The sequence below is a fragment of the Gavia stellata genome, chromosome 4 (genome assembly GCF_030936135.1).
Source record: "Gavia stellata isolate bGavSte3 chromosome 4, bGavSte3.hap2, whole genome shotgun sequence".
Lineage (NCBI taxonomy): Eukaryota > Metazoa > Chordata > Aves > Gaviiformes > Gaviidae > Gavia > Gavia stellata.
The window spans coordinates 566,808-579,352 of NC_082597.1; the positions used below are offsets into that span (position 1 = coordinate 566,808).

The 12,545-nt window shown below is 49.4% G+C and overlaps 1 protein-coding gene across 1 annotated transcript in view; it reads left to right on the forward strand.

Annotated features, from left to right (window-relative positions):
• Positions 1 to 12,545, forward strand: part of SHANK3 (SH3 and multiple ankyrin repeat domains 3) — a 358,709-nt gene that overhangs the window by 167,422 nt on the left and 178,742 nt on the right. The gene's annotated exons all lie outside the window — the stretch shown is intronic.

Sequence of the window (12,545 nt, forward strand, 5' to 3'; positions counted from 1 at the left end):
AGCTTCCAGCAGACAAGGGTAAGAAAAGGCTCCCTCTGCAAGCGGGCTGGTTCCATAGTTTTTCACAGAAAGTTTAAGGATCGTCTCTTCATCTTCCTGCCTCCGCTTTTTTTGCTGATGCCTCTTACAATGCTGACTGGAGCAGTCGCTAATCTGCCTAGTTGCATTAGCTGTAATGTGGAGCTGAGCTTGGGAGTGGGAGACAGGGCTTGCTGTTCCATGGTCTGAGCTGCTGCTTCAGAAGCACATGAGACCTCTTAAGTCCTGTGCTGCGGATGCCGAAAACCTCCCCTTGGAGCTGGCAGTCCAGGCAGACTTGCTGTTGCCCCCACCGCTGCGTTTTTGTCCCCTGACTGGAGGAGGAGATAGATGCGAAGTGCCCGTGACTTGGCTGATGTGCTGGACGGTGAGGCTCTCTGCAGCGGGGTGGTGGGAGTTCACGGGCGTTTGATGCGTGGAGCTACATGTTGCGTGGTCGTGGGGTAAAGGTGCTTGTTCCCAGGAGGCTGGAAGGAATCAACAGATGGACAGGCCTTTTGGGTCAGAAGTGCTTTTCCCATCTTGTGTCTTCACCCGCTTCCCCAGAGTTTTCTGTCACACCCTTCTGTATTTCCTCATGCATTTGCATTAGGTGGGTGGTCCTGGTGCCAGTCCTTAGTAATTGCAACAGAATCCTTAATTCACCTATTCACCTGTAATTGTTTGCATATCTTGATGGGATCTCCAGAGAGAAAACACGTTGTGGGAAGTACCGTGGGGAGGAAGAGCGGACTCTGATGGGCAGTGGCTCCTCGGAGCTGGAGGCACTCAGCCGGCTTTCTGAACCTCTGGCTGAGGCTTGGTAAGAGTTAAAAGAGGATCACTTCAGTGACTGCTCAGGAAAGATCTCCAGGCAGTGTAGATGGGCAGCCCTCAGTTATTTACTGCTTTTCAGATGCTGATTAATAGCTGGGAGGGCAGGAATATTAAAGGTCATTGGATCGGCACTTGGATCGGGTGCCCTGGCCATGGGATCGGGTGCCCTGGCCATGGGATCGGGTGCCCTGGCGTGGCGGGCAGGTAGAGCGATGGGGATAAACGGAACCCACCAGTCTGAGCGGAACTGCTGCGGCTGGTGCTTCGTCATGTTGGGTGGACTCGTGACTCCTTTTGGGAACGGGGTGATCTTCGGTTGGTGGGAAGAACTCTCTCACACCCGGCTTGTGGGGAAATAGAAGTTGGTGTGAGTGACGGTCCCTGACTGAGGTGGTGCTGGACTTCTGCTTTGAGCTAGCGGGCATGCCAGGGTGTCCGCAAACGGGCAGCAGCGTTGGGAGAGTGCGGTTTGAGAGGATGCCTGGCCATGGGCAGCTGGGGGGTCCTGAGAAGGATGTACCAGCTGGGTGGGGACTAACCGACCTGCTCAGGGGTCCAAGTGGTGGGGTGGAGGGTCCTGGAGGGAGAAGGTGGTGGTTGGGGGATGCGTTGGAAGTGTGGTGGGTATGAGCTGTTTGGGGACGGCTGGGAGCAGGTCTGGGGAGTGTTGTCACAGAATTGCTGGAGGCAGTCGCCTAATGAGATGAGCCGCGTTTGGGGAGATGTGCGCGTTTGGGGAGATGTGCGAGGGCCAGAGCCCTGCCTGGAGGGAGCTCCCGGAGAGAGTGGTGCTGAGGGAGAGACCTGTCCCAAGATGTCTCCAGGCAGGAGTGTGCTACGGGGAGGGCAGCGCTGAGCAGGCGGAGGCTGGGGACAGGAGATCGCTGGCGTGGAAGCTGTGATAGGGCCGGTGTCTCATCTTAATGTGTTAGTGAGGGGACTTGACAGCCATCCCTTTGACGCAGTGAAACTCGGTGATCTCAGATGGCTGGGGCTGCAAGCAGTTGCTGTCGGAGAGGAGAAAGGCAAAACATGCAAGGGTTTCTGCATGGCCCTGTTTGAAGCGTGACTGTGTTATGAAGCAAATGCTGCTTGTTGGTGCGCTGTCTTGAGAGAAAGCTGAGGATCCTTGAACGTTCACCCAGGGTTACGTTTGGACGCGTGTTCCTTGTTGAAAGCAAATGGACTCCTGCGAAGGTTCTGCTGCACGCTGATGTTAAGCGAGGGTCTTGCATACTGAATTTGGCGGAGCGAGAGATGCACTGAACCTTGCCTTGTGTGACAGATTTCCTCGGGGCTTTTCAGTAGGAGCTGGTTTGGTTTCAAGACCTCGGTGAAAGTTAGGGTGTCTGTCTTGACTGGCTACTGTAACTGTCCTGGTAGCTGTTGGATGACAAAAGGCAATAATCAATACAGTTTCTTCATTTGTAAGATAGCTAAAGAATTCAAGCAGAGGAGAGGCTGTCCTTGATCTGCTTGTTACTGATAATAAGAAATGAAACGAGATGTGAGTGCCCCAAGCAAAGGGAGAACCAGTAGTCACCAGCACTGAAATCACAAGGTCACAGGGAGAAATGGTTCAGAGACAAGGCAGAACGAGGACTGAATCTCCAGCCTGGAAACTAGGGAGAAATTAGGAACACTATGAACGTGCTGGTTTTGGAGGCTCATTTCTTTGCACTTTGTGATTAGGAGGAGTTATTCTCAAGCAACTGTTACCATGTGCATCCGACAGTAGGTTTTCCTCTCCAGTGTGGTTCCGTATTGACATTCCCTACTGCGGTATCTAAGCTAACCCTCTGTGAAATAAATGGCAAACTGAATTTCTGTTGGCTGTGGTTATGGTTTTGTTGAATTATTATTGTAGCAGTTCTCGGTTGTGCTGGAGGTTGTTTAGATAGAGGGGATTATTTTACTTGTGAATAAAGTTGTTACTGCACAGAGAATGTAGTTTTTGTTAGCGGAATGTTTTGCAGTTTCTGTTTGATGCTCAGCCAGCTAGTTTCCTCTGGAATTTCTTTATCCATCCGGAAACATTTAAGAGAGGCTGCTCACGCACAGTTTGCTCCGGGCTGTAGGATCCCCGCTACCCCGCGGGAAGGCAGCTGTCCTGGCGCTTGGATGCAGGTGGTTAGAGACGGAGCCGTTCATAACTTGGAAGGTTAAGCCAAAGCTTTAAACTTCCCCCTCAAACTACCTGTGCCCATGGTGGCCTAGAGCAAAGGGGTGACAAACAGGTATCTCTTTGCCAGACTGCTGCTCCTGCGTTATTCCTGGTGTTGGAAGAACAGAGATGGAGAGAGTCTCATGGTCAGTGAGTTGAGATCTTGGCCCTGCACGGCTTTACAATCACTTGTGAACTGATCACACTCCACCTTGAAAACCACTGACACTTTCCTCCTGCTGTTCTGGTGGGGAGGCTGCTCTAGAACCTTCCAGACTTCAGGCTTCATCTCTTCTGACTTCTGAAATCCGTGTTCATGGCTGGTTTAATCATTTTTTGGTGTGCCTTTAGGCACAACAGACTCCTGTGATCTGGCTGTGAGACATCAAAGGCACTGTGACCGGGTCCTCGTTTGGAAAAAGGAGACTGATTTTTCCTTTCCTAACAAATGAAATGACTTGGTCACGAGTACTACCTGCTCGCCTTATTTTAGCGATCCACCGAGCAGGGATCCCAGGGCTCACTGGCTCTGAGGGCTGTGTGCGTGAGAGCAGTATCCCACCTGATGCTGCGGAGCATCTCCTGGTGCTCGTTGTCTTCATGGTCTCTTCAGCTCGAGCCACCCTGTCCTGTGGGCGCTGACTCCAGGGCACTCTCTGCAGCACCGGACAAAGCTGGGAGTCGTCAAGAGCCTGTTGCCCTCTGAGCTCGTGGTGCTTCACTCTCCCAGTTCTCTTGTAGCCCTTGCGTGCCAACCGTTCTTGCTTTCCGTCTGGGGAACTCTAACTCTCCTGGGAACTGAAACACATTAAAAAACTGTCTTTGATCCCAACATCCTGAGTTTGCTGAGAACTGGACTGTGAGAGTGGATGAATGCTGTTCCAGTTCTCTCCAGCCCTACGTTCCTCAGAAGTAATTAGGCACGAGTGCGGATCCTAGCAGGCCTTTGGAGAACAGAAGTTGCTATCTCCCATCACATGCTAGAGGGGAATGATGGCAGACAGCAGCGCAAAGCTGTCCCCATCTGCTGTTGCACGTTCCCGCCCATCTCCTGTGCCATGGCTTTACCAAAGGTGCTCTGCCATGAGCATGGCAGTCCCGGACATGCGCCCTGGAGCGACTGGAACGATACCTTGTTTGGGAACCAAGCACAAAACATCCTAACTGGGTGGCTGAGGTTGTTAGGTCTTGTGGGAGCCTGGGAGCTATGCTTCTGTGCTGTTTGTCTAGTGGTCAGTGTTTGGAAGTTAAAAGATTTTTCGGGAGTAGTGAATGCTTCTTGAGACATGGATAAATTATTTCCTCTTCTTGTTGTTGGAAACTTTGAAAAATGAGTCATGGAAGAGGAAGAAGAGAAGAATTTCTCATGGAAGACAAAAGAAAATGAACTGAATAAAACTAAGATATCTCAGGGGCGTGAAAAAATTTGTTTGGAAGAAGTGGTTTTGTTGCTTATGATATGTGCACTGCATGGCCAAGCCTATGGTGACCAGGGGACAATCCTGTTCCCTTTCAGGTCAGCGGGACATACTAGTAATGCTTTTCCACTGTAGGCTTGGGTAATTTCTCTCCTAGATCTAAGCGAGGTCCTGTCCCTGTGTGGTAATTAGTCTCCGATTAGCTAATGCCAGGGGCTCCTGGTCGGGGTACGGTAGCGCAGTGGCCGTTGAGAGAGCCCGGTGGTCCTTGTCTGGCTCCTGCCCCATGCAGGAAGATCCACCGTCCCGGCTTTTAGACTGTTCTCCTGAGGCAGCTGGACATAAGTAATTGTTTCGCTCCTCTTCTGTTAGTTTCACGCTCGCTTTCAAGCCACTTAAACATTTTCAACCCCATTTGTCCCATGGGTGGAGGTTTGGAGGCCAAGTTGCTCGAGACGTGGCAGCTGAGGGTGGGGAAGCCAGTGGATGGCTCAGTGAGCCCGGCGGCCCTGGACGCTGAGCCTGGGCAAGCTCCACGGCAGCCGTGACCTGATGTGCCGCGTTCTGGCCGAGCAGGAGTAAGGGGGTGGCTGGGAATATTGCGGTGGGAAGAGGTGGTGGGGCTGTGTGGGGAGCAGGTAGTGCCGGGCTGGGGAGGGAGCGCCGCGATGGGCGCACAGGGAGCGGTGGGCATGGGGCTGATGGGGCTTGTAGGGCACGGGCTTCCCAACTGCGGCTCGGCGGGGGCTGCAGAGGCAGCGGACTCCGTTGTATCCTGCCTAGTTATATCTCTGGCTGTTCTTGTGTTCTGTATAAATATCTGACCTCTTTCTAGTCCCTGCTGTGCTCTTTATGCCAGTTGTGTCACAAGGCAGCTAATTGTGCCTGATGTAGAAAAGTATCTAATCATACTGGTTTATAAAGATGTTACTCTTCAGTTTAAGCGTTCTCTTGTTCAGATGCTCTGTGGAAGTTTTGGTTTTTTGAAATCCCACTGACCATTTTATATGCCTGTTTTGTATCTGCTTAAATTCATGTTGCTTTGCCGTTAACGTGCCCCATTCTTTAAGTCTTTTCCTGCAATTAATTTTTTTGTACCTCTGATCAACCCTTCTGCTCTTCTCTAACCCAGTTTGGTTTCTATTACAAATAAATAGGTCTTTGTGATTGCAGTCTTGGGTGGTGTCCAAGTGGATCTTGCATTGCTTTGGATAAGTGATTTAAAATAAAGAGAGCATAGAATCTATATAACCTGGTTTACTTTTTTAAAGCAAATAACCTTTACAAAGTTTAGGAATATTAAATACATATTTAGCTTCAGCTGTGAACCATACGTCCCTTTCCTCTCCTTTTGCACGTTTATTCACTTGTTAAATGTTGATAGCAGCCCGTGTAAGTCACAAATAAAGGTGAGTGTACTTTATTTGGTGTTTCTTCAGGGGTGTTAACAGCTTCGATTGTAGTTTATACAGTTGTTCCGAGATGGTCCTATGACTGTACCCTCCCGTTTGTTGAGGAGGGGGCTGATGAGCTGGGTTACGTTGGGAAGTCACGGCATCGCGCTCCCGGTGCTCACCGTCACGGAGCCGTGTAGCGCCAGGGACCGTGTCGGGTTTCTCCAGGATTGCGCAGGAGGCCAGTTCTTGATAGCTGGTGTTGACCTGGGCCCTGACACCTGAAATGTCCCACGCTGGTCGTTGGGTGGCTGGAACAGACCTGGACCGCAGGGATGAATGTGTTTTTTGGAGGGAGGTGCTATTTAGTAGGCAGTCTCGTCCATTCAGAGCTGGCTGCAGGTTTGTGGTGATTTTGAATTATACCCACCACAGCAGCACAGCCTAGAAAGAAAGAACGAGACCAAGAGCCTGGGCAGGAGTGGAGGGGTTTCAGCTCTGAGGACCCTGCCTTCCTGATGAACGCAGGTGACCAGAAGTCTGCTGGATACGTGCATCCACCTGGACAGCCCCTAGCACCAGGGACGTGCCCAGGTGTTGGGGCTCTGAGCGCTTGCAAGAAATGGCCATCAGATCCCATGAGGCCACGAGGTATGTTGGGACACTGGGGAAGACAGGAAAGTAGCTTGCTAGAGTCTTACAAGCTTTCTGGAATGCTCTTTATGGTCTAATACCAATCGAGGATTAAGAAAAAGGTCAGGTGGGATCTGATGAGGACAGGGCAATGGGAAGAAGTGTCAAAATCTACTTCAGTGAAGAGAAGAGATGGAGATGCCCTGAGGCCACGCGGAACAAGTAATCCCTCTATGATTATTAAAGCTGCCACCAGTTGGCATTACAAACTCTATTTTTTAGTAATCTTAAACTATAGCCAGAAAAATTGGTCTGGCCTAAAATTTTCTTACCCTGTTTAAAGTTTAATTTTTGCCACAGATCAGGCTGCACACAATCGGGCTTCTTCAGCGTCATCTGAAGGGGTAGGCACGCTTGCTTCCTGAAGGGAGTGCTTCTGTGCCTTGTGCTCATGCCCTGGGGCTCAGAGCACTGTGCTGACCTGGGACGGGCAATCCCAGCCCCTTCCCTGCACGAAGCGGGTAATGGGCACGCGCAAATGCGGGTGAATTGCCTCCTGGCATCAGGGTTAGTCTCCAGAGTTGTCGTATTTGAAGGCGGCGTTGGCCACCAGCACCTGTATCGCTGCTGAGGGCTCTTCGGGTGTTTATTTGGCTCAGGCTCCACTGGCTCTATGTTGCACGTAGAAGACGCTCTCTTGGCATGTGCTTGAGCTGAGTGGGTTTTATGGTCACTAACAACAAAAGTTACCAAAAACCCCTTGATCCTGTGTTTCCCTTTCCAGCTGTATTTCCACGGATTAGTTTGTTACAGGGTGTCTGTGTGTCTGCTTCAGGGCTGGGAGGGGCTCGGAATTACTGGTGAAGCTTTTCCTTCGTACCAGGGTTAGGGAATTCTCTTTCTTGTTCCTTCTTGTTTTTGTCTACTGGGAAGGTCATTTTGAAAGAGATGGGAAGAAGCCAAGATGCGGCTAGTTGCTGTAGCCTGGTATGAGAATTATACAACCTCTTGGGACTGCCGTCTGTCGTAAGTCCTGCTTTCTGCTGTGCTAAATTTCTTTACTTGAGGTTAGGACAGGATTTTTCCACTGAGATCCTACGTGTTGTAGCTCAACAGCATGGTTTCTGGCTTGCTGGAGCTACTGAACTTAAAATGTCCTGCTAAGGCCAAATAACCCTTCTGGAAATCAAGGCGTCGTTGACAAGAAATTCTCTGCTTAAGAATTTGGAGAAAAAAAAATAATCACAAAATGAAGGGAGGATTTAGAGACGATGTCAGGCAGAAGAGCATCGGTATTTCGGTTTCTCTGCCACATGTAGGAAGGACAAAACTGGCCTGAACTGTTGCGGTCCACTTGCCTCCAACTTTACTTCCCATTCAGGTATGCTGGTGGAGAGATCTTGCTTGCTCAGGATAAAACAAATCTCTGAAACTTTTTTGTACTTTCTTTTTTCTTAAGCATAAATTCCTCTGCCAGGGAATGTTAGTCTTCAAAACTTAGGGGAACTTTCTTCAGATGTCAGCTTTTTTCAGTAGCGGCTTTCTACAAAGACGCTCATTGTACGTGTAACACCGTACTGGTGAGATAACTAGAAGCTGGAAGAACAACCGTGTAAGATACAGAGTTTGTATTAACGGGTATCGCACAGGTATGCCGTCTGTCCTATTGTGCCCGTTTCCCATGCAGGACTCGGCTCTGCTGCCTTTGAGTATTCACACTGAAGCTTTAAAAGTATTTGAAAGCCTTTAGGTCAAGATGACTATTTTCTGCAATGTTCTGGATTTTCCATTATTCCTTCACCTGCATGTTTTTAATGGAATTTCTTCTCTCCTTTTCTTAAGAGAAGGGTAGTAAGCCTTTCGTATGCCAACAGCTTCATGTTTGCATATTCAGCAATGAGTAACGTTGCCCCAGCGTCTCTCTGAAATACGCCAAAATGAGATTCTTTAGTGCGTGGATCAAATACCATTTGAAAGTCGTATAGGTACCCAGTGTGAGGTTGGATTATTGCATATTGCCATAAAAATGACAGCATTTGTACTTGGCATCTGCGATGATTCGTTGAGAATTCTCATCAGCTTGTCACTGTAGGAGAGGAAACCTTGTTGACGAGTCAAAAGAAGAAGATACCATCAAAACTCTTACTTCTGTAGCAGAAATCCTCTGTTTCCTCTATTTTCTCCTCCTTGGGTACCCGGTATCTACGGCTGTGTCCTGAGCCCAGCTGCACAGCGAGGAAACAGAAGGTTCCCAGCAGATTTTATTGGGGTGGTTGTACTTGGCTTGTGTGCATCCGTTCAGTAGCTGGACCCAAGTACAGGGAAAACATACGTGCTCGAGACTGACTAGCACAGAAGTTATCCTTTAGTTTTAGTCTTATTTCCAACAGGTTGTTCAGAATGCCTGTATCCCTTTTTTGTATCTTGCTTTTGGATGGGCTTTTTCCTTTGAAGAAATGTTTTTTTTTTCCTGAAGATACCCCCCTTTTTAATTTATTTTTTTTTAACCAAACCTATGATTCAGTTTGTTCTTCATCCACTATTGCTCTTCTAGCACTGCAGTACTTATGGATGCAAGTTCTCAGGGGAAAAACGTAAAATCAAATAATCTTAATTTAACATTGAGAGTGTTTTTCAGAAGGTGTGTTTGTGGGGGCGGATTTATGCTCCTGAACTCTTTCTGAAGGTCTTTCTCCATTTGCTATGCTTTGCCTACATCTGAATTCTCCAGCAGAGAGAAATTTGTCTCTAAATAGTGCACTGCTAAACAGTATGTTTGAAAGCGTAAAGAATTTAAAAAGCATCCTCATGAGTGGCTCCCGAACCAAGGCACTTGCCAAAATAAAAGCCAAGATTATTCCCTCCTCAGGTTTCTTCTAGCAAGGTGGAGTTCTCCTTAACGCGGTGACATTTTCTGCTTGTTGACACAGGAAGCGCAGGGCAAATACAAATGTCTCATCTCATCTACCACATGCTCCTCTACTTCTCGCATCTGTCAGATGCGCTTTCAGGACAATCGGGTACTGACAGCTAGCATTGCCTCTCTGTCTGAAATCAAATTACAGCGAGGTTTGCTTTAGCTGCCGAATGTCTTCAGTCAAATTCCTGGCGTGGTGCTACCAAGCCATCTTCCCGTGAGCACAACCCACCCCATTCCTGGACCACGGCTCAGCAATGAAACAGTTCTTCCTTTTAGTTCAGTCCCGTCTTTGGCCCGTGCCGGTTGTGAACCTGACGCCGGCTCCGGCTGCCTTAACCAAGCTGCACGCCCCTGGTAGTCCCTGACCCGCTGTCGCTCCAGAGCTGAATAGGCCGGCTCTTTTCTGCTGTAACCTGCTTTTGGTTTGTTTTTTACAAACCATGAAATAGCTTGAAATTTGTGTTAGCTTGTTCTCAGAACTTTTTTATATATATATATATATATATACACATACCCACACACGTGTGTGACTCTCTAATTTTACATAATCCCACAGCCCCTTTCTGATATCCCATAATAAATTTCACACAATCCTACCAGACCCCCCCATACCCCAAAACGTTCCTGCTTGTCGTGTTTCCCCGTTCTTGTGGGTGGCGAAGCCCGGGTCGCCCGCTCCAGCGCTGTGCCGGCCCGGTTCCCCCGCTGCCGGTGCAGACCCACAGCGTTTTGGTCTTTGCTGTTGGCTCCGGTGTGACCTGCTGTGAACGTGTGCCGGCGTTTAATGGATGGCTTCCTCTGGTAGCTGCGACGTCTGTTATACCTGAGCAGTTCTAACCAGATTCCGTGCCGAACCGGGCGCTGTCCCATCGCGGGTACCATCGCAGGGAAAGCTGGCTGTCCTGGATGGGTGGGTAGTCTCCAGGATCTCTCTTCGCACGGTGGTTTTCCACAACGAAGTGACTGTTTTTTCCTCCCCAAGCCATTTTTGCAGCTCTGGAAGTTTTTCTTCTGAAGTTTTTTGTCCCTTGCACTTGAGCCATTTCTGTAACGGGCAGAAAATCTGGTATTTTTTCCTGTAGGGTTTCTCTGGCTGATCTGGCATCCTTAGGAAGGAGAAGCTTAGGTGGAAGATACATTCTCCCAAAGTCTGGGGTCTTCAGAAGCTCTTCCTGAGGCAATCACGGCTCCCTCAGGGCAAAGGCCCCTCTGACCGAGCATGGCCTTAGGGGCAGGAGGTGTCGAGCCCAACCCAGAAGCAATTGGTGGCTGCGGGGTGGCTGTTGCTGGAGAGCCGCTGCCGAGGCATGGGTATTGCACCTCGAATACAGTGTTCAGTTTTGGGCCCCTCACTCCAAGAAGGACATTGAGGTGCTGGAGCGTGTCCAGAGAAGGGCGACGGAGCTGGTGAGGGGTCTGGAGCACAAGTCTGATGAGGAGCGGCTGAGGGAGCTGGGGTTGTTCAGTCTGGAGAAGAGGAGGCTGAGGGGAGACCTCATCGCTCTCTACAGCTGCCTGAAAGGGGGTTGTGGTGAGGTGGGTGTTGGTCTCTTCTCCCAAGTGACAAGTGATAGCACAAGAGGAAATGGCCTCAAGTTGCGCCAGGGGAGGTTCAGGCTGGATATTAGGAAAAATGTCTTTCCTGAGAGAGTGGTGAAGCACTGGAAGAGGCTGCCCAGGGAGGTGGTGGAGTCACCATCGCTGGAGGTGTTCAAGGAACGTGTGGACGTGGCACTGCGGGACATGGTTTAGTGGGCATGGTGGTGTTGGGTTGATGGTTGGACTTGATGATCTTACAGGTCCTTTCCAACCTTAGTGATTCTGTGATTCTGTAACCGTGGGGTTAGGGTCACCCTGTTACTGGCAGAGCTGCCATCGTGTTCGAAGGACCCGTGTGAGTCTCCCCTCTGGTCCAGAGGGAAGTGTAAAGGCTGTCGGAGAGGAGAGGGGGTGATTCATCTGTCTGCGTGTGGCTGGCTGATGTACACAGCTACACCTGAGGTAGTTGTCTAGACTCCCTGTAGTCTGCGGTAAGAAATAGCTCTTCCAAAGTGCAATTTATCTCATCCCAAGTTAGACATTTAAAATAAGTCTGATGAATCACACTCTGAAATAGCCTATTTCTCTGTTGACTAGCTCAGATATAGATAGCCTTTTAGCTGTGTCTTTCATCTGCCTTGGCCATTAGCAGTGGCTCTTGCCATAGCAAGAGTTTGTTTGGTTTTAGCATCTACCTTCTGTCCAGAAAGCCTGCTCTGCCATTGTCTTTAACGTCTTGCTATGGAAGTTAATGAAGAGGGCAGCCATCGGTCTGCTCCTCACCTATCCCAGGTGGGTATTGACCAAAGTTATGGGTCTTCCCTTGGAACCGGCCAGACGTTCCCTAATGAATCGTTGGGCTTTCCCAGCGCGAAGGCTGCTTTTGGTGTGGCCGAAGCTTCACTTTGCAAAGGGAGCAAGAGGCAGATGCTCGTGGCTGCCTCAGCATACACTGCTTCATTTAAATAGCGAATTCATATCTTTAATCTTTTAAGGGTGAAGTTAATTAACGACTGAACAAACCTACCGGTGGGTGTCTTTTGCATAAAGATCAGATGTGTTTCTATTCAAGGCTTTCCAGCTCAGGAGAGGCGAGACTGGCACTTTAGCAGTTTGCTCCCAAGGTGGAGCTCTGTTGTTTGACTGTCTGGGACTCTGCTGGCACCGAGGCTTGCTGGATAATCTGAATCTTCAGCTTTGGGAAGAAGCGTGCCAGCAGACATCTCTGTGCCTGACAGTAACAGCTTGCTTCGAATCCAGCCACATGTTTGTGGATTAAATATGGACCTTGGGTCTAACACCTGTAAGACGTACTAGGGGCTGCCTCTCTTGGGCTCTCCAAACGATGCGGCTCGGTCTCCTAAAAGCAGGGGTGTTGCTGTCACACCAGCTGGGAATAGCTGGTGGGCATGGGGGTTTATCCTCAGTGTGTTTCTAGTCTTGATTAAGAATTAGTAATGATCCACATGCTCTGCTCCTTGTTTAAAGCTTACTGTCAAATCATATCTGCGTATTACCGCTCTCCTTTGATCCTCTGCTGCCTGTCAGAAGCAGCATTTCCTTCTCGGTAAGCTCAGGATTGATATTGTTGAGTAAAATGTTGGGACAGTTGTTAATATAGC